Source organism: Hyla sarda, unplaced genomic scaffold, assembly GCF_029499605.1.
Source record: "Hyla sarda isolate aHylSar1 unplaced genomic scaffold, aHylSar1.hap1 scaffold_3058, whole genome shotgun sequence".
Taxonomy (NCBI): Eukaryota; Metazoa; Chordata; class Amphibia; order Anura; family Hylidae; genus Hyla; species Hyla sarda.
Genome location: NW_026609779.1, coordinates 1 through 21479, shown reverse-complemented (window position 1 = coordinate 21479; position 21479 = coordinate 1). Strand labels below are relative to the sequence as shown.

At 46.5% G+C, this 21479-nt stretch overlaps 10 non-coding genes across 10 annotated transcripts; all 10 read right to left on the bottom strand.

Annotated features, from left to right (window-relative positions):
* Positions 1-191, bottom strand: LOC130328310 (U2 spliceosomal RNA). The gene has a single exon (XR_008872333.1). It is a non-coding gene; the product is annotated as a U2 spliceosomal RNA (small nuclear RNA).
* Positions 192-2281: 2090 nt separating this feature from the next.
* Positions 2282-2472, bottom strand: LOC130328309 (U2 spliceosomal RNA). The gene has a single exon (XR_008872332.1). It is a non-coding gene; the product is annotated as a U2 spliceosomal RNA (small nuclear RNA).
* Positions 2473-4563: 2091 nt separating this feature from the next.
* Positions 4564-4754, bottom strand: LOC130328308 (U2 spliceosomal RNA). The gene has a single exon (XR_008872331.1). It is a non-coding gene; the product is annotated as a U2 spliceosomal RNA (small nuclear RNA).
* A 2083-nt stretch (positions 4755-6837) lies between these two features.
* On the bottom strand, positions 6838-7028 carry LOC130328317 (U2 spliceosomal RNA). The gene has a single exon (XR_008872340.1). It is a non-coding gene; the product is annotated as a U2 spliceosomal RNA (small nuclear RNA).
* Positions 7029-9116: 2088 nt separating this feature from the next.
* Positions 9117-9307, bottom strand: LOC130328316 (U2 spliceosomal RNA). Its single transcript, XR_008872339.1, has one exon. It is a non-coding gene; the product is annotated as a U2 spliceosomal RNA (small nuclear RNA).
* A 2099-nt stretch (positions 9308-11406) lies between these two features.
* LOC130328312 (U2 spliceosomal RNA) lies at positions 11407-11600 on the bottom strand. Its single transcript, XR_008872335.1, has one exon. It is a non-coding gene; the product is annotated as a U2 spliceosomal RNA (small nuclear RNA).
* A 693-nt stretch (positions 11601-12293) lies between these two features.
* Positions 12294-12481, bottom strand: LOC130328313 (U2 spliceosomal RNA). Its single transcript, XR_008872336.1, has one exon. It is a non-coding gene; the product is annotated as a U2 spliceosomal RNA (small nuclear RNA).
* A 2099-nt stretch (positions 12482-14580) lies between these two features.
* On the bottom strand, positions 14581-14771 carry LOC130328315 (U2 spliceosomal RNA). The gene has a single exon (XR_008872338.1). It is a non-coding gene; the product is annotated as a U2 spliceosomal RNA (small nuclear RNA).
* A 2088-nt stretch (positions 14772-16859) lies between these two features.
* LOC130328314 (U2 spliceosomal RNA) lies at positions 16860-17050 on the bottom strand. The gene has a single exon (XR_008872337.1). It is a non-coding gene; the product is annotated as a U2 spliceosomal RNA (small nuclear RNA).
* A 2086-nt stretch (positions 17051-19136) lies between these two features.
* On the bottom strand, positions 19137-19327 carry LOC130328306 (U2 spliceosomal RNA). The gene has a single exon (XR_008872330.1). It is a non-coding gene; the product is annotated as a U2 spliceosomal RNA (small nuclear RNA).
* Positions 19328-21479: the final 2152 nt, after the last annotated feature.

Sequence of the window (21479 nt, the reverse complement as noted above, 5' to 3'; positions counted from 1 at the left end):
GGGTGGTGCACTGTACCCGAAGATACTGCCATATCGGGTCAATGCATAGGGCGACGGAAGCAAGCTTCGAAATCGGCCCCCGTTCTCAAAAATCCATTTAATATATGGTCCCCAGATAGGGGACGTATCAGATATTAAACTGATAAGAACAGATACTACACTTGATCTTAGCCAAAAGGCCGAGAAGCGATAACCGTGAAAGGGGCGGGCCCAACAAGGTCCCCTTCATGGGCACTATCACTGCTTGCTGTCAGGGAGGCTGCCAGACAATTTTCCATGCACACTCTGGGCTGGGGGGCAGTCAACCACCAGTACACACAGCAGAACCTAAACCCATACCATTATTGCTAAGCAGCAAGACAGGGGCCCATTGCACTCCCACGGGGCCTTTTTAAATGCAATCCATAACCCGGATTTGCCAGGAACCCTTCTTACTCCTCCTACTTGCATGTGACACTGGGCTTAGGATCTGCATAGGAAACACACACACAAGCACACACCTACCTTTGTTGCCTGCAGATGCCTCCTTGGCTGTCCCCAAACGGTATCAAACCAACACCCACGGGAAGCTGTAAGCATAGAGGACATGCCTGCACCCCATTGGACTTACCTGTGTGGGTTAAATCCGGGTTATTTGACAACCTATGGCGGTGATGGTTCTGCTCAGGCAGAGCAGTGCTGATGCTCCTCATAAAGCTGTCGCTGCTGTGAAGGTTCTAGGTGACATCACAAATCCCTTTGGTTACATACACAACAAAGCTGGGTTGTTGTTGTTTACACTCTGCAAGGCCTGTGGAAGTGAGTGACATCATAGCACTGTAGTTCTGAGGGTTCAAGATGGATGCAACAATCTCCTGTTGCTTCTATGAAGGCCGTAATAGACGACATCACCAAACAGCTCCATAGTCACATACACAGCAAAGGAGAGATGTTGTTTACACCTAGTGATGTCAGTGGTATTGAGTGACATCACAGCACAGTGCTAAGGCTCCTGGGCCTGGACACAGCAGCGGCTGCAATATCTCAACGGAGAATACGTTTATATCTATGTGTGTGTGTGCGCATATATATATATATATATATATATATATATATATATATATATTTCTCCGCCGAAATCACTTTTAAACCCATTTCCACCTTTTTTTCCCTTCTCTTCCTCTTACTTTTTTTTCACGTTTTTTTACGTTTTTCTCCTTTTCGCCTCTTTTCTGGGCGTATTATTCTTCTTTTTCTTCTTTTTTTTCGTCTAATGCATACCCCATCAGTGCAGCAATGCTTATTCAATACCGCCAGCAGATGGAGACACTGGGGGATAATTTTCTAAGGATTTATACTGATTTTTCCTGTCTGAATTTGTCGCACAGAAAGTTGCAGGCCAAATATGTGTGACATTTCTGCGACTTTAGCTTCTAGAGCATTTTTACAACATTATACATAGGTGCTGAATACATAAAAAGCGACTGTTCAGCGACAGACAAGTCGCATCGGCTGAAAGTAGGCCAGAATGTCAGTCCATGTTGGAGCAGGTTTAGATACAGTCTAAAGCATAGATCTCAAAGTCTGTGCACAGAATTTAGCAAGGGCCTCGCACCTTCTGATGCATCAGGTAGGTGCACAATAGCATAGCCTAACCCTCTGTACTTTGGTCTATATTGATGCGGGACATAGACAGCCAGCTGATGACCAATCCATTAGTGCAATGGATGGTTGGAAGCATTTGTCTTTGCCTTTGCAATACCACAGAAGCAATGCATGGTCAATGTACAGCAATGACACACCTGTGTGAACAGCCAGGAGACCCCCCCCCCCCCCCCCCCCCCCATGTTATGTTACATAGTTACATAGTTAGTACGGTCGAAAAAAGACATATGTCCATCACGTTCAACCAGGGAATTAAGGGGTAGGGGTGTGGCGCGATATTGGGGAAGGGATGAGATTTTATATTTCTTCATAAGCATTAATCTTATTTTGTCAATTAGGAACATTCAGCACCCACCCGCTATCAAGGCAGCTGCCTATCATGTCATGCCCTACCTGCACAGGTGTGCTGGCTACTCAAATGATCCAATTAAGGAGGCCATTTAGTCAGCAGCAGCAGAAGTCCTGTGCCTGGACGCTCCAACAGGGGCCAGACACAAGCAGAAGCAGCAGAAGCAGCAGCAGCACCACCTTTTGTTTTTTGGCTGCAGCAGCAGCAAGGCACACAGGGCTGGCTAGCTGGCTAGCCAGCAAGCAGGTAGCAATGAAAGTAGGAATCTTTCTTTTTAACCCTGTAAGGGGGTGGTGCACTGTACCCGAAGATACTGCCATATCGGGTCAATGCATAGGGCGACGGAAGCAAGCTTCGAAATCGGCCCCCGTTCTCAAAAATCCATTTAATATATGGTCCCCAGATAGGGGACGTATCAGATATTAAACTGATAAGAACAGATACTACACTTGATCTTAGCCAAAAGGCCGAGAAGCGATAACCGTGAAAGGGGCGGGCCCAACAAGGTCCCCTTCATGGGCACTATCACTGCTTGCTGTCAGGGAGGCTGCCAGACAATTTTCCATGCACACTCTGGGCTGGGGGGCAGTCAACCACCAGTACACACAGCAGAACCTAAACCCATACCATTATTGCTAAGCAGCAAGACAGGGGCCCATTGCACTCCCACGGGGCCTTTTTAAATGCAATCCATAACCCGGATTTGCCAGGAACCCTTCTTACTCCTCCTACTTGCATGTGACACTGGGCTTAGGATCTGCATAGGAAACACACACACAAGCACACACCTACCTTTGTTGCCTGCAGATGCCTCCTTGGCTGTCCCCAAACGGTATCAAACCAACACCCACGGGAAGCTGTAAGCATAGAGGACATGCCTGCACCCCATTGGACTTACCTGTGTGGGTTAAATCCGGGTTATTTGACAACCTATGGCGGTGATGGTTCTGCTCAGGCAGAGCAGTGCTGATGCTCCTCATAAAGCTGTCGCTGCTGTGAAGGTTCTAGGTGACATCACAAATCCCTTTGGTTACATACACAACAAAGCTGGGTTGTTGTTGTTTACACTCTGCAAGGCCTGTGGAAGTGAGTGACATCATAGCACTGTAGTTCTGAGGGTTCAAGATGGATGCAACAATCTCCTGTTGCTTCTATGAAGGCCGTAATAGACGACATCACCAAACAGCTCCATAGTCACATACACAGCAAAGGAGAGATGTTGTTTACACCTAGTGATGTCAGTGGTATTGAGTGACATCACAGCACAGTGCTAAGGCTCCTGGGCCTGGACACAGCAGCGGCTGCAATATCTCAACGGAGAATACGTTTATATCTATGTGTGTGTGTGCGCATATATATATATATATATATATATATATATATATATATATATATATTTCTCCGCCGAAATCACTTTTAAACCCATTTCCACCTTTTTTTCCCTTCTCTTCCTCTTACTTTTTTTTCACGTTTTTTTACGTTTTTCTCCTTTTCGCCTCTTTTCTGGGCGTATTATTCTTCTTTTTCTTCTTTTTTTTCGTCTAATGCATACCCCATCAGTGCAGCAATGCTTATTCAATACCGCCAGCAGATGGAGACACTGGGGGATAATTTTCTAAGGATTTATACTGATTTTTCCTGTCTGAATTTGTCGCACAGAAAGTTGCAGGCCAAATATGTGTGACATTTCTGCGACTTTAGCTTCTAGAGCATTTTTACAACATTATACATAGGTGCTGAATACATAAAAAGCGACTGTTCAGCGACAGACAAGTCGCATCGGCTGAAAGTAGGCCAGAATGTCAGTCCATGTTGGAGCAGGTTTAGATACAGTCTAAAGCATAGATCTCAAAGTCTGTGCACAGAATTTAGCAAGGGCCTCGCACCTTCTGATGCATCAGGTAGGTGCACAATAGCATAGCCTAACCCTCTGTACTTTGGTCTATATTGATGCGGGACATAGACAGCCAGCTGATGACCAATCCATTAGTGCAATGGATGGCTGGAAGCATTTGTCTTTGCCTTTGCAATACCACAGAAGCAATGCATGGTCAATGTACAGCAATGACACACCTGTGTGAACAGCCAGGAGACCCCCCCCCCCCCCCCCCCCATGTTATGTTACATAGTTACATAGTTAGTACGGTCGAAAAAAGACATATGTCCATCACGTTCAACCAGGGAATTAAGGGGTAGGGGTGTGGCGCGATATTGGGGAAGGGATGAGATTTTATATTTCTTCATAAGCATTAATCTTATTTTGTCAATTAGGAACATTCAGCACCCACCCGCTATCAAGGCAGCTGCCTATCATGTCATGCCCTACCTGCACAGGTGTGCTGGCTACTCAAATGATCCAATTAAGGAGGCCATTTAGTCAGCAGCAGCAGAAGTCCTGTGCCTGGACGCTCCAACAGGGGCCAGACACAAGCAGAAGCAGCAGAAGCAGCAGCAGCACCACCTTTTGTTTTTTGGCTGCAGCAGCAGCAAGGCCCACAGGGCTGGCTAGCTGGCTAGCCAGCAAGCAGGTAGCAATGAAAGTAGGAATCTTTCTTTTTAACCCTGTAAGGGGGTGGTGCACTGTACCCGAAGATACTGCCATATCGGGTCAATGCATAGGGCGACGGAAGCAAGCTTCGAAATCGGCCCCCGTTCTCAAAAATCCATTTAATATATGGTCCCCAGATAGGGGACGTATCAGATATTAAACTGATAAGAACAGATACTACACTTGATCTTAGCCAAAAGGCCGAGAAGCGATAACCGTGAAAGGGGCGGGCCCAACAAGGTCCCCTTCATGGGCACTATCACTGCTTGCTGTCAGGGAGGCTGCCAGACAATTTTCCATGCACACTCTGGGCTGGGGGGCAGTCAACCACCAGTACACACAGCAGAACCTAAACCCATACCATTATTGCTAAGCAGCAAGACAGGGGCCCATTGCACTCCCACGGGGCCTTTTTAAATGCAATCCATAACCCGGATTTGCCAGGAACCCTTCTTACTCCTCCTACTTGCATGTGACACTGGGCTTAGGATCTGCATAGGAAACACACACACAAGCACACACCTACCTTTGTTGCCTGCAGATGCCTCCTTGGCTGTCCCCAAACGGTATCAAACCAACACCCACGGGAAGCTGTAAGCATAGAGGACATGCCTGCACCCCATTGGACTTACCTGTGTGGGTTAAATCCGGGTTATTTGACAACCTATGGCGGTGATGGTTCTGCTCAGGCAGAGCAGTGCTGATGCTCCTCATAAAGCTGTCGCTGCTGTGAAGGTTCTAGGTGACATCACAAATCCCTTTGGTTACATACACAACAAAGCTGGGTTGTTGTTGTTTACACTCTGCAAGGCCTGTGGAAGTGAGTGACATCATAGCACTGTAGTTCTGAGGGTTCAAGATGGATGCAACAATCTCCTGTTGCTTCTATGAAGGCCGTAATAGACGACATCACCAAACAGCTCCATAGTCACATACACAGCAAAGGAGAGATGTTGTTTACACCTAGTGATGTCAGTGGTATTGAGTGACATCACAGCACAGTGCTAAGGCTCCTGGGCCTGGACACAGCAGCGGCTGCAATATCTCAACGGAGAATACGTTTATATCTATGTGTGTGTGTGCGCATATATATATATATATATATATATATATATATATATATATATATATTCTCCGCCGAAATCACTTTTAAACCCATTTCCACCTTTTTTTCCCTTCTCTTCCTCTTACTTTTTTTTCACGTTTTTTTACGTTTTTCTCCTTTTCGCCTCTTTTCTGGGCGTATTATTCTTCTTTTTCTTCTTTTTTTTCGTCTAATGCATACCCCATCAGTGCAGCAATGCTTATTCAATACCGCCAGCAGATGGAGACACTGGGGGATAATTTTCTAAGGATTTATACTGATTTTTCCTGTCTGAATTTGTCGCACAGAAAGTTGCAGGCCAAATATGTGTGACATTTCTGCGACTTTAGCTTCTAGAGCATTTTTACAACATTATACATAGGTGCTGAATACATAAAAAGCGACTGTTCAGCGACAGACAAGTCGCATCGGCTGAAAGTAGGCCAGAATGTCAGTCCATGTTGGAGCAGGTTTAGATACAGTCTAAAGCATAGATCTCAAAGTCTGTGCACAGAATTTAGCAAGGGCCTCGCACCTTCTGATGCATCAGGTAGGTGCACAATAGCATAGCCTAACCCTCTGTACTTTGGTCTATATTGATGCGGGACATAGACAGCCAGCTGATGACCAATCCATTAGTGCAATGGATGGCTGGAAGCATTTGTCTTTGCCTTTGCAATACCACAGAAGCAATGCATGGTCAATGTACAGCAATGACACACCTGTGTGAACAGCCAGGAGACCCCCCCCCCCCCATGTTATGTTACATAGTTACATAGTTAGTACGGTCGAAAAAAGACATATGTCCATCACGTTCAACCAGGGAATTAAGGGGTAGGGGTGTGGCGCGATATTGGGGAAGGGATGAGATTTTATATTTCTTCATAAGCATTAATCTTATTTTGTCAATTAGGAACATTCAGCACCCACCCGCTATCAAGGCAGCTGCCTATCATGTCATGCCCTACCTGCACAGGTGTGCTGGCTACTCAAATGATCCAATTAAGGAGGCCATTTAGTCAGCAGCAGCAGAAGTCCTGTGCCTGGACGCTCCAACAGGGGCCAGACACAAGCAGAAGCAGCAGAAGCAGCAGCAGCACCACCTTTTGTTTTTTGGCTGCAGCAGCAGCAAGGCCCACAGGGCTGGCTAGCTGGCTAGCCAGCAAGCAGGTAGCAATGAAAGTAGGAATCTTTCTTTTTAACCCTGTAAGGGGGTGGTGCACTGTACCCGAAGATACTGCCATATCGGGTCAATGCATAGGGCGACGGAAGCAAGCTTCGAAATCGGCCCCCGTTCTCAAAAATCCATTTAATATATGGTCCCCAGATAGGGGACGTATCAGATATTAAACTGATAAGAACAGATACTACACTTGATCTTAGCCAAAAGGCCGAGAAGCGATAACCGTGAAAGGGGCGGGCCCAACAAGGTCCCCTTCATGGGCACTATCACTGCTTGCTGTCAGGGAGGCTGCCAGACAATTTTCCATGCACACTCTGGGCTGGGGGGCAGTCAACCACCAGTACACACAGCAGAACCTAAACCCATACCATTATTGCTAAGCAGCAAGACAGGGGCCCATTGCACTCCCACGGGGCCTTTTTAAATGCAATCCATAACCCGGATTTGCCAGGAACCCTTCTTACTCCTCCTACTTGCATGTGACACTGGGCTTAGGATCTGCATAGGAAACACACACACAAGCACACACCTACCTTTGTTGCCTGCAGATGCCTCCTTGGCTGTCCCCAAACGGTATCAAACCAACACCCACGGGAAGCTGTAAGCATAGAGGACATGCCTGCACCCCATTGGACTTACCTGTGTGGGTTAAATCCGGGTTATTTGACAACCTATGGCGGTGATGGTTCTGCTCAGGCAGAGCAGTGCTGATGCTCCTCATAAAGCTGTCGCTGCTGTGAAGGTTCTAGGTGACATCACAAATCCCTTTGGTTACATACACAACAAAGCTGGGTTGTTGTTGTTTACACTCTGCAAGGCCTGTGGAAGTGAGTGACATCATAGCACTGTAGTTCTGAGGGTTCAAGATGGATGCAACAATCTCCTGTTGCTTCTATGAAGGCCGTAATAGACGACATCACCAAACAGCTCCATAGTCACATACACAGCAAAGGAGAGATGTTGTTTACACCTAGTGATGTCAGTGGTATTGAGTGACATCACAGCACAGTGCTAAGGCTCCTGGGCCTGGACACAGCAGCGGCTGCAATATCTCAACGGAGAATACGTTTATATCTATGTGTGTGTGTGCGCATATATATATATATATATATATATATATATATATATATATATATTTCTCCGCCGAAATCACTTTTAAACCCATTTCCACCTTTTTTTCCCTTCTCTTCCTCTTACTTTTTTTTCACGTTTTTTTACGTTTTTCTCCTTTTCGCCTCTTTTCTGGGCGTATTATTCTTCTTTTTCTTCTTTTTTTTCGTCTAATGCATACCCCATCAGTGCAGCAATGCTTATTCAATACCGCCAGCAGATGGAGACACTGGGGGATAATTTTCTAAGGATTTATACTGATTTTTCCTGTCTGAATTTGTCGCACAGAAAGTTGCAGGCCAAATATGTGTGACATTTCTGCGACTTTAGCTTCTAGAGCATTTTTACAACATTATACATAGGTGCTGAATACATAAAAAGCGACTGTTCAGCGACAGACAAGTCGCATCGGCTGAAAGTAGGCCAGAATGTCAGTCCATGTTGGAGCAGGTTTAGATACAGTCTAAAGCATAGATCTCAAAGTCTGTGCACAGAATTTAGCAAGGGCCTCGCACCTTCTGATGCATCAGGTAGGTGCACAATAGCATAGCCTAACCCTCTGTACTTTGGTCTATATTGATGCGGGACATAGACAGCCAGCTGATGACCAATCCATTAGTGCAATGGATGGCTGGAAGCATTTGTCTTTGCCTTTGCAATACCACAGAAGCAATGCATGGTCAATGTACAGCAATGACACACCTGTGTGAACAGCCAGGAGACCCCCCCCCCCCCCCCCCCATGTTATGTTACATAGTTACATAGTTAGTACGGTCGAAAAAAGACATATGTCCATCACGTTCAACCAGGGAATTAAGGGGTAGGGGTGTGGCGCGATATTGGGGAAGGGATGAGATTTTATATTTCTTCATAAGCATTAATCTTATTTTGTCAATTAGGAACATTCAGCACCCACCCGCTATCAAGGCAGCTGCCTATCATGTCATGCCCTACCTGCACAGGTGTGCTGGCTACTCAAATGATCCAATTAAGGAGGCCATTTAGTCAGCAGCAGCAGAAGTCCTGTGCCTGGACGCTCCAACAGGGGCCAGACACAAGCAGAAGCAGCAGAAGCAGCAGCAGCACCACCTTTTGTTTTTTGGCTGCAGCAGCAGCAAGGCCCACAGGGCTGGCTAGCTGGCTAGCCAGCAAGCAGGTAGCAATGAAAGTAGGAATCTTTCTTTTTAACCCTGTAAGGGGGTGGTGCACTGTACCCGAAGATACTGCCATATCGGGTCAATGCATAGGGCGACGGAAGCAAGCTTCGAAATCGGCCCCCGTTCTCAAAAATCCATTTAATATATGGTCCCCAGATAGGGGACGTATCAGATATTAAACTGATAAGAACAGATACTACACTTGATCTTAGCCAAAAGGCCGAGAAGCGATAACCGTGAAAGGGGCGGGCCCAACAAGGTCCCCTTCATGGGCACTATCACTGCTTGCTGTCAGGGAGGCTGCCAGACAATTTTCCATGCACACTCTGGGCTGGGGGGCAGTCAACCACCAGTACACACAGCAGAACCTAAACCCATACCATTATTGCTAAGCAGCAAGACAGGGGCCCATTGCACTCCCACGGGGCCTTTTTAAATGCAATCCATAACCCGGATTTGCCAGGAACCCTTCTTACTCCTCCTACTTGCATGTGACACTGGGCTTAGGATCTGCATAGGAAACACACACACAAGCACACACCTACCTTTGTTGCCTGCAGATGCCTCCTTGGCTGTCCCCAAACGGTATCAAACCAACACCCACGGGAAGCTGTAAGCATAGAGGACATGCCTGCACCCCATTGGACTTACCTGTGTGGGTTAAATCCGGGTTATTTGACAACCTATGGCGGTGATGGTTCTGCTCAGGCAGAGCAGTGCTGATGCTCCTCATAAAGCTGTCGCTGCTGTGAAGGTTCTAGGTGACATCACAAATCCCTTTGGTTACATACACAACAAAGCTGGGTTGTTGTTGTTTACACTCTGCAAGGCCTGTGGAAGTGAGTGACATCATAGCACTGTAGTTCTGAGGGTTCAAGATGGATGCAACAATCTCCTGTTGCTTCTATGAAGGCCGTAATAGACGACATCACCAAACAGCTCCATAGTCACATACACAGCAAAGGAGAGATGTTGTTTACACCTAGTGATGTCAGTGGTATTGAGTGACATCACAGCACAGTGCTAAGGCTCCTGGGCCTGGACACAGCAGCGGCTGCAATATCTCAACGGAGAATACGTTTATATCTATGTGTGTGTGTGCGCATATATATATATATATATATATATATATATATATATATATATATATATATATTTCTCCGCCGAAATCACTTTTAAACCCATTTCCACCTTTTTTTCCCTTCTCTTCCTCTTACTTTTTTTTCACGTTTTTTTACGTTTTTCTCCTTTTCGCCTCTTTTCTGGGCGTATTATTCTTCTTTTTCTTCTTTTTTTTCGTCTAATGCATACCCCATCAGTGCAGCAATGCTTATTCAATACCGCCAGCAGATGGAGACACTGGGGGATAATTTTCTAAGGATTTATACAGATTTTTCCTGTCTGAATTTGTCGCACAGAAAGTTGCAGGCCAAATATGTGTGACATTTCTGCGACTTTAGCTTCTAGAGCATTTTTACAACATTATACATAGGTGCTGAATACATAAAAAGCGACTGTTCAGCGACAGACAAGTCGCATCGGCTGAAAGTAGGCCAGAATGTCAGTCCATGTTGGAGCAGGTTTAGATACAGTCTAAAGCATAGATCTCAAAGTCTGTGCACAGAATTTAGCAAGGGCCTCGCACCTTCTGATGCATCAGGTAGGTGCACAATAGCATAGCCTAACCCTCTGTACTTTGGTCTATATTGATGCGGGACATAGACAGCCAGCTGATGACCAATCCATTAGTGCAATGGATGGCTGGAAGCATTTGTCTTTGCCTTTGCAATACCACAGAAGCAATGCATGGTCAATGTACAGCAATGACACACCTGTGTGAACAGCCAGGAGACCCCCCCCCCCCCCCCCCCCCCATGTTATGTTACATAGTTACATAGTTAGTACGGTCGAAAAAAGACATATGTCCATCACGTTCAACCAGGGAATTAAGGGGTAGGGGTGTGGCGCGATATTGGGGAAGGGATGAGATTTTATATTTCTTCATAAGCATTAATCTTATTTTGTCAATTAGGAACATTCAGCACCCACCCGCTATCAAGGCAGCTGCCTATCATGTCATGCCCTACCTGCACAGGTGTGCTGGCTACTCAAATGATCCAATTAAGGAGGCCATTTAGTCAGCAGCAGCAGAAGTCCTGTGCCTGGACGCTCCAACAGGGGCCAGACACAAGCAGAAGCAGCAGAAGCAGCAGCAGCACCACCTTTTGTTTTTTGGCTGCAGCAGCAGCAAGGCCCACAGGGCTGGCTAGCTGGCTAGCCAGCAAGCAGGTAGCAATGAAAGTAGGAATCTTTCTTTTTAACCCTGTAAGGGGGTGGTGCACTGTACCCGAAGATACTGCCATATCGGGTCAATGCATAGGGCGACGGAAGCAAGCTTCGAAATCGGCCCCCGTTCTCAAAAATCCATTTAATATATGGTCCCCAGATAGGGGACGTATCAGATATTAAACTGATAAGAACAGATTTTTTTTTTTTTTTTTTTTTTTTTTTTATTTAAAGCCGAGGAACGTGCTTTCGATTCACCCAAAGTGCAAGAAAAAGTGCAAACGTGTTACACTAAAAAAACGTGCACAAAGGATGCGGTCTATCGCAAGCCCTTCTCCGATAGGAGAGAGGCCCCCTAACAAACCTTACCCTTCGCCTCCGGACCAAAAGGTACCTGCGAGGTTCCAGGTTCGATGTCCCTTTTCGCCGAAGCTACTAGGGGACCACAAATGCTCCCGGCATCCCCCTTGGCGTTAGCCAAGGTATCTGCCCGCAGAGCCGATTACGGTAGGTACCCTGCCAAAGCAGGAGTACCCGGGGTGTTTGCAGGGAGGTGCGGAACCTAATGGCCACACACACCTCCCCTAGACCGCCAGGAGGGACACCCAGAAGGGCTACCGCATCCTGACCAATCCTGTGAACACACAACACGCAAAAAGTGACACAGTGAGACAAAAAAGAAATAAATAAGTGAATGTGTGCAGATATACTGCCCGGACATCCGGCCGGATCTATAAAAATTTCTCTGATCCTAGCCAGAAGGCCGGGAATCAAGAGGTGAGTGCCACAAGGTGAAGAGATTATGGTGCCCGTGCTTCAACTCAGTGAGCCTATCCTCCCAGTGAGTTTCGGCACCTCGGGGTCACCACTCCCCGAGGCACAAAAGTACCTCGGCTCTAGACCCTCTCAGCCTCATGGCGAGACCCGGAGGGAACAGGTCACATCGGGGCAGCCGTCGAGCTGATTCCTCAGAACCAGCCCCGGAAAGCCCTGGTACACCTGCATCCTCCATGCAGCACCCATCCCCACCAGCCCCATACCGGCGTTACTGTCCACCGGCATGAAAGACTGATAAGAACAGATACTACACTTGATCTTAGCCAAAAGGCCGAGAAGCGATAACCGTGAAAGGGGCGGGCCCAACAAGGTCCCCTTCATGGGCACTATCACTGCTTGCTGTCAGGGAGGCTGCCAGACAATTTTCCATGCACACTCTGGGCTGGGGGGCAGTCAACCACCAGTACACACAGCAGAACCTAAACCCATACCATTATTGCTAAGCAGCAAGACAGGGGCCCATTGCACTCCCACGGGGCCTTTTTAAATGCAATCCATAACCCGGATTTGCCAGGAACCCTTCTTACTCCTCCTACTTGCATGTGACACTGGGCTTAGGATCTGCATAGGAAACACACACACAAGCACACACCTACCTTTGTTGCCTGCAGATGCCTCCTTGGCTGTCCCCAAACGGTATCAAACCAACACCCACGGGAAGCTGTAAGCATAGAGGACATGCCTGCACCCCATTGGACTTACCTGTGTGGGTTAAATCCGGGTTATTTGACAACCTATGGCGGTGATGGTTCTGCTCAGGCAGAGCAGTGCTGATGCTCCTCATAAAGCTGTCGCTGCTGTGAAGGTTCTAGGTGACATCACAAATCCCTTTGGTTACATACACAACAAAGCTGGGTTGTTGTTGTTTACACTCTGCAAGGCCTGTGGAAGTGAGTGACATCATAGCACTGTAGTTCTGAGGGTTCAAGATGGATGCAACAATCTCCTGTTGCTTCTATGAAGGCCGTAATAGACGACATCACCAAACAGCTCCATAGTCACATACACAGCAAAGGAGAGATGTTGTTTACACCTAGTGATGTCAGTGGTATTGAGTGACATCACAGCACAGTGCTAAGGCTCCTGGGCCTGGACACAGCAGCGGCTGCAATATCTCAACGGAGAATACGTTTATATCTATGTGTGTGTGTGCGCATATATATATATATATATATATATATATATATATATATATATATATATATATTTCTCCGCCGAAATCACTTTTAAACCCATTTCCACCTTTTTTTCCCTTCTCTTCCTCTTACTTTTTTTTCACGTTTTTTTACGTTTTTCTCCTTTTCGCCTCTTTTCTGGGCGTATTATTCTTCTTTTTCTTCTTTTTTTTCGTCTAATGCATACCCCATCAGTGCAGCAATGCTTATTCAATACCGCCAGCAGATGGAGACACTGGGGGATAATTTTCTAAGGATTTATACAGATTTTTCCTGTCTGAATTTGTCGCACAGAAAGTTGCAGGCCAAATATGTGTGACATTTCTGCGACTTTAGCTTCTAGAGCATTTTTACAACATTATACATAGGTGCTGAATACATAAAAAGCGACTGTTCAGCGACAGACAAGTCGCATCGGCTGAAAGTAGGCCAGAATGTCAGTCCATGTTGGAGCAGGTTTAGATACAGTCTAAAGCATAGATCTCAAAGTCTGTGCACAGAATTTAGCAAGGGCCTCGCACCTTCTGATGCATCAGGTAGGTGCACAATAGCATAGCCTAACCCTCTGTACTTTGGTCTATATTGATGCGGGACATAGACAGCCAGCTGATGACCAATCCATTAGTGCAATGGATGGCTGGAAGCATTTGTCTTTGCCTTTGCAATACCACAGAAGCAATGCATGGTCAATGTACAGCAATGACACACCTGTGTGAACAGCCAGGAGACCCCCCCCCCCCCCCCCCCCCCATGTTATGTTACATAGTTACATAGTTAGTACGGTCGAAAAAAGACATATGTCCATCACGTTCAACCAGGGAATTAAGGGGTAGGGGTGTGGCGCGATATTGGGGAAGGGATGAGATTTTATATTTCTTCATAAGCATTAATCTTATTTTGTCAATTAGGAACATTCAGCACCCACCCGCTATCAAGGCAGCTGCCTATCATGTCATGCCCTACCTGCACAGGTGTGCTGGCTACTCAAATGATCCAATTAAGGAGGCCATTTAGTCAGCAGCAGCAGAAGTCCTGTGCCTGGACGCTCCAACAGGGGCCAGACACAAGCAGAAGCAGCAGAAGCAGCAGCAGCACCACCTTTTGTTTTTTGGCTGCAGCAGCAGCAAGGCCCACAGGGCTGGCTAGCTGGCTAGCCAGCAAGCAGGTAGCAATGAAAGTAGGAATCTTTCTTTTTAACCCTGTAAGGGGGTGGTGCACTGTACCCGAAGATACTGCCATATCGGGTCAATGCATAGGGCGACGGAAGCAAGCTTCGAAATCGGCCCCCGTTCTCAAAAATCCATTTAATATATGGTCCCCAGATAGGGGACGTATCAGATATTAAACTGATAAGAACAGATACTACACTTGATCTTAGCCAAAAGGCCGAGAAGCGATAACCGTGAAAGGGGCGGGCCCAACAAGGTCCCCTTCATGGGCACTATCACTGCTTGCTGTCAGGGAGGCTGCCAGACAATTTTCCATGCACACTCTGGGCTGGGGGGCAGTCAACCACCAGTACACACAGCAGAACCTAAACCCATACCATTATTGCTAAGCAGCAAGACAGGGGCCCATTGCACTCCCACGGGGCCTTTTTAAATGCAATCCATAACCCGGATTTGCCAGGAACCCTTCTTACTCCTCCTACTTGCATGTGACACTGGGCTTAGGATCTGCATAGGAAACACACACACAAGCACACACCTACCTTTGTTGCCTGCAGATGCCTCCTTGGCTGTCCCCAAACGGTATCAAACCAACACCCACGGGAAGCTGTAAGCATAGAGGACATGCCTGCACCCCATTGGACTTACCTGTGTGGGTTAAATCCGGGTTATTTGACAACCTATGGCGGTGATGGTTCTGCTCAGGCAGAGCAGTGCTGATGCTCCTCATAAAGCTGTCGCTGCTGTGAAGGTTCTAGGTGACATCACAAATCCCTTTGGTTACATACACAACAAAGCTGGGTTGTTGTTGTTTACACTCTGCAAGGCCTGTGGAAGTGAGTGACATCATAGCACTGTAGTTCTGAGGGTTCAAGATGGATGCAACAATCTCCTGTTGCTTCTATGAAGGCCGTAATAGACGACATCACCAAACAGCTCCATAGTCACATACACAGCAAAGGAGAGATGTTGTTTACACCTAGTGATGTCAGTGGTATTGAGTGACATCACAGCACAGTGCTAAGGCTCCTGGGCCTGGACACAGCAGCGGCTGCAATATCTCAACGGAGAATACGTTTATATCTATGTGTGTGTGTGCGCATATATATATATATATATATATATATATATATATATATATATATATATATTTCTCCGCCGAAATCACTTTTAAACCCATTTCCACCTTTTTTTCCCTTCTCTTCCTCTTACTTTTTTTTCACGTTTTTTTACGTTTTTCTCCTTTTCGCCTCTTTTCTGGGCGTATTATTCTTCTTTTTCTTCTTTTTTTTCGTCTAATGCATACCCCATCAGTGCAGCAATGCTTATTCAATACCGCCAGCAGATGGAGACACTGGGGGATAATTTTCTAAGGATTTATACAGATTTTTCCTGTCTGAATTTGTCGCACAGAAAGTTGCAGGCCAAATATGTGTGACATTTCTGCGACTTTAGCTTCTAGAGCATTTTTACAACATTATACATAGGTGCTGAATACATAAAAAGCGACTGTTCAGCGACAGACAAGTCGCATCGGCTGAAAGTAGGCCAGAATGTCAGTCCATGTTGGAGCAGGTTTAGATACAGTCTAAAGCATAGATCTCAAAGTCTGTGCACAGAATTTAGCAAGGGCCTCGCACCTTCTGATGCATCAGGTAGGTGCACAATAGCATAGCCTAACCCTCTGTACTTTGGTCTATATTGATGCGGGACATAGACAGCCAGCTGATGACCAATCCATTAGTGCAATGGATGGCTGGAAGCATTTGTCTTTGCCTTTGCAATACCACAGAAGCAATGCATGGTCAATGTACAGCAATGACACACCTGTGTGAACAGCCAGGAGACCCCCCCCCCCCCATGTTATGTTACATAGTTACATAGTTAGTACGGTCGAAAAAAGACATATGTCCATCACGTTCAACCAGGGAATTAAGGGGTAGGGGTGTGGCGCGATATTGGGGAAGGGATGAGATTTTATATTTCTTCATAAGCATTAATCTTATTTTGTCAATTAGGAACATTCAGCACCCACCCGCTATCAAGGCAGCTGCCTATCATGTCATGCCCTACCTGCACAGGTGTGCTGGCTACTCAAATGATCCAATTAAGGAGGCCATTTAGTCAGCAGCAGCAGAAGTCCTGTGCCTGGACGCTCCAACAGGGGCCAGACACAAGCAGAAGCAGCAGAAGCAGCAGCAGCACCACCTTTTGTTTTTTGGCTGCAGCAGCAGCAAGGCCCACAGGGCTGGCTAGCTGGCTAGCCAGCAAGCAGGTAGCAATGAAAGTAGGAATCTTTCTTTTTAACCCTGTAAGGGGGTGGTGCACTGTACCCGAAGATACTGCCATATCGGGTCAATGCATAGGGCGACGGAAGCAAGCTTCGAAATCGGCCCCCGTTCTCAAAAATCCATTTAATATATGGTCCCCAGATAGGGGACGTATCAGATATTAAACTGATAAGAACAGATACTACACTTGATCTTAGCCAAAAGGCCGAGAAGCGATAACCGTGAAAGGGGCGGGCCCAACAAGGTCCCCTTCATGGGCACTATCACTGCTTGCTGTCAGGGAGGCTGCCAGACAATTTTCCATGCACACTCTGGGCTGGGGGGCAGTCAACCACCAGTACACACAGCAGAACCTAAACCCATACCATTATTGCTAAGCAGCAAGACAGGGGCCCATTGCACTCCCACGGGGCCTTTTTAAATGCAATCCATAACCCGGATTTGCCAGGAACCCTTCTTACTCCTCCTACTTGCATGTGACACTGGGCTTAGGATCTGCATAGGAAACACACACACAAGCACACACCTACCTTTGTTGCCTGCAGATGCCTCCTTGGCTGTCCCCAAACGGTATCAAACCAACACCCACGGGAAGCTGTAAGCATAGAGGACATGCCTGCACCCCATTGGACTTACCTGTGTGGGTTAAATCCGGGTTATTTGACAACCTATGGCGGTGATGGTTCTGCTCAGGCAGAGCAGTGCTGATGCTCCTCATAAAGCTGTCGCTGCTGTGAAGGTTCTAGGTGACATCACAAATCCCTTTGGTTACATACACAACAAAGCTGGGTTGTTGTTGTTTACACTCTGCAAGGCCTGTGGAAGTGAGTGACATCATAGCACTGTAGTTCTGAGGGTTCAAGATGGATGCAACAATCTCCTGTTGCTTCTATGAAGGCCGTAATAGACGACATCACCAAACAGCTCCATAGTCACATACACAGCAAAGGAGAGATGTTGTTTACACCTAGTGATGTCAGTGGTATTGAGTGACATCACAGCACAGTGCTAAGGCTCCTGGGCCTGGACACAGCAGCGGCTGCAATATCTCAACGGAGAATACGTTTATATCTATGTGTGTGTGTGCGCATATATATATATATATATATATATATATATATATATATATATATATATATTTCTCCGCCGAAATCACTTTTAAACCCATTTCCACCTTTTTTTCCCTTCTCTTCCTCTTACTTTTTTTTCACGTTTTTTTACGTTTTTCTCCTTTTCGCCTCTTTTCTGGGCGTATTATTCTTCTTTTTCTTCTTTTTTTTCGTCTAATGCATACCCCATCAGTGCAGCAATGCTTATTCAATACCGCCAGCAGATGGAGACACTGGGGGATAATTTTCTAAGGATTTATACTGATTTTTCCTGTCTGAATTTGTCGCACAGAAAGTTGCAGGCCAAATATGTGTGACATTTCTGCGACTTTAGCTTCTAGAGCATTTTTACAACATTATACATAGGTGCTGAATACATAAAAAGCGACTGTTCAGCGACAGACAAGTCGCATCGGCTGAAAGTAGGCCAGAATGTCAGTCCATGTTGGAGCAGGTTTAGATACAGTCTAAAGCATAGATCTCAAAGTCTGTGCACAGAATTTAGCAAGGGCCTCGCACCTTCTGATGCATCAGGTAGGTGCACAATAGCATAGCCTAACCCTCTGTACTTTGGTCTATATTGATGCGGGACATAGACAGCCAGCTGATGACCAATCCATTAGTGCAATGGATGGCTGGAAGCATTTGTCTTTGCCTTTGCAATACCACAGAAGCAATGCATGGTCAATGTACAGCAATGACACACCTGTGTGAACAGCCAGGAGACCCCCCCCCCCCCCCCCCCCCATGTTATGTTACATAGTTACATAGTTAGTACGGTCGAAAAAAGACATATGTCCATCACGTTCAACCAGGGAATTAAGGGGTAGGGGTGTGGCGCGATATTGGGGAAGGGATGAGATTTTATATTTCTTCATAAGCATTAATCTTATTTTGTCAATTAGGAACATTCAGCACCCACCCGCTATCAAGGCAGCTGCCTATCATGTCATGCCCTACCTGCACAGGTGTGCTGGCTACTCAAATGATCCAATTAAGGAGGCCATTTAGTCAGCAGCAGCAGAAGTCCTGTGCCTGGACGCTCCAACAGGGGCCAGAAGCAGCAGAAGCAGCAGCAGCACCACCTTTTGTTTTTTGGCTGCAGCAGCAGCAAGGCCCACAGGGCTGGCTAGCTGGCTAGCCAGCAAGCAGGTAGCAATGAAAGTAGGAATCTTTCTTTTTAACCCTGTAAGGGGGTGGTGCACTGTACCCGAAGATACTGCCATATCGGGTCAATGCATAGGGCGACGGAAGCAAGCTTCGAAATCGGCCCCCGTTCTCAAAAATCCATTTAATATATGGTCCCCAGATAGGGGACGTATCAGATATTAAACTGATAAGAACAGATACTACACTTGATCTTAGCCAAAAGGCCGAGAAGCGATAACCGTGAAAGGGGCGGGCCCAACAAGGTCCCCTTCATGGGCACTATCACTGCTTGCTGTCAGGGAGGCTGCCAGACAATTTTCCATGCACACTCTGGGCTGGGGGGCAGTCAACCACCAGTACACACAGCAGAACCTAAACCCATACCATTATTGCTAAGCAGCAAGACAGGGGCCCATTGCACTCCCACGGGGCCTTTTTAAATGCAATCCATAACCCGGATTTGCCAGGAACCCTTCTTACTCCTCCTACTTGCATGTGACACTGGGCTTAGGATCTGCATAGGAAACACACACACAAGCACACACCTACCTTTGTTGCCTGCAGATGCCTCCTTGGCTGTCCCCAAACGGTATCAAACCAACACCCACGGGAAGCTGTAAGCATAGAGGACATGCCTGCACCCCATTGGACTTACCTGTGTGGGTTAAATCCGGGTTATTTGACAACCTATGGCGGTGATGGTTCTGCTCAGGCAGAGCAGTGCTGATGCTCCTCATAAAGCTGTCGCTGCTGTGAAGGTTCTAGGTGACATCACAAATCGCTTTGGTTACATACACAACAAAGCTGGGTTGTTGTTGTTTACACTCTGCAAGGCCTGTGGAAGTGAGTGACATCATAGCACTGTAGTTCTGAGGGTTCAAGATGGATGCAACAATCTCCTGTTGCTTCTATGAAGGCCGTAATAGACGACATCACCAAACAGCTCCATAGTCACATACACAGCAAAGGAGAGATGTTGTTTACACCTAGTGATGTCAGTGGTATTGAGTGACATCACAGCACAGTGCTAAGGCTCCTGGGCCTGGACACAGCAGCGGCTGCAATATCTCAACGGAGAATACGTTTATATCTATGTGTGTGTGTGCGCATATATATATATATATATATATATATATATATATATATATATATATATATTTCTCCGCCGAAATCACTTTTAAACCCATTTCCACCTTTTTTTCCCTTCTCTTCCTCTTACTTTTTTTTCACGTTTTTTTACGTTTTTCTCCTTTTCGCCTCTTTTCTGGGCGTATTATTCTTCTTTTTCTTCTTTTTTTTCGTCTAATGCATACCCCATCAGTGCAGCAATGCTTATTCAATACCGCCAGCAGATGGAGACACTGGGGGATAATTTTCTAAGGATTTATACTGATTTTTCCTGTCTGAATTTGTCGCACAGAAAGTTGCAGGCCAAATATGTGTGACATTTCTGCGACTTTAGCTTCTAGAGCATTTTTACAACATTATACATAGGTGCTGAATACATAAAAAGCGACTGTTCAGCGACAGACAAGTCGCATCGGCTGAAAGTAGGCCAGAATGTCAGTCCATGTTGGAGCAGGTTTAGATACAGTCTAAAGCATAGATCTCAAAGTCTGTGCACAGAATTTAGCAAGGGCCTCGCACCTTCTGATGCATCAGGTAGGTGCACAATAGCATAGCCTAACCCTCTGTACTTTGGTCTATATTGATGCGGGACATAGACAGCCAGCTGATGACCAATCCATTAGTGCAATGGATGGCTGGAAGCATTTGTCTTTGCCTTTGCAATACCACAGAAGCAATGCATGGTCAATGTACAGCAATGACACACCTGTGTGAACAGCCAGGAGACCCCCCCCCCCCCATGTTATGTTACATAGTTACATAGTTAGTACGGTCGAAAAAAGACATATGTCCATCACGTTCAACCAGGGAATTAAGGGGTAGGGGTGTGGCGCGATATTGGGGAAGGGATGAGATTTTATATTTCTTCATAAGCATTAATCTTATTTTGTCAATTAGGAACATTCAGCACCCACCCGCTATCAAGGCAGCTGCCTATCATGTCATGCCCTACCTGCACAGGTGTGCTGGCTACTCAAATGATCCAATTAAGGAGGCCATTTAGTCAGCAGCAGCAGAAGTCCTGTGCCTGGACGCTCCAACAGGGGCCAGACACAAGCAGAAGCAGCAGAAGCAGCAGCAGCACCACCTTTTGTTTTTTGGCTGCAGCAGCAGCAAGGCCCACAGGGCTGGCTAGCTGGCTAGCCAGCAAGCAGGTAGCAATGAAAGTAGGAATCTTTCTTTTTAACCCTGTAAGGGGGTGGTGCACTGTACCCGAAGATACTGCCATATCGGGTCAATGCATAGGGCGACGGAAGCAAG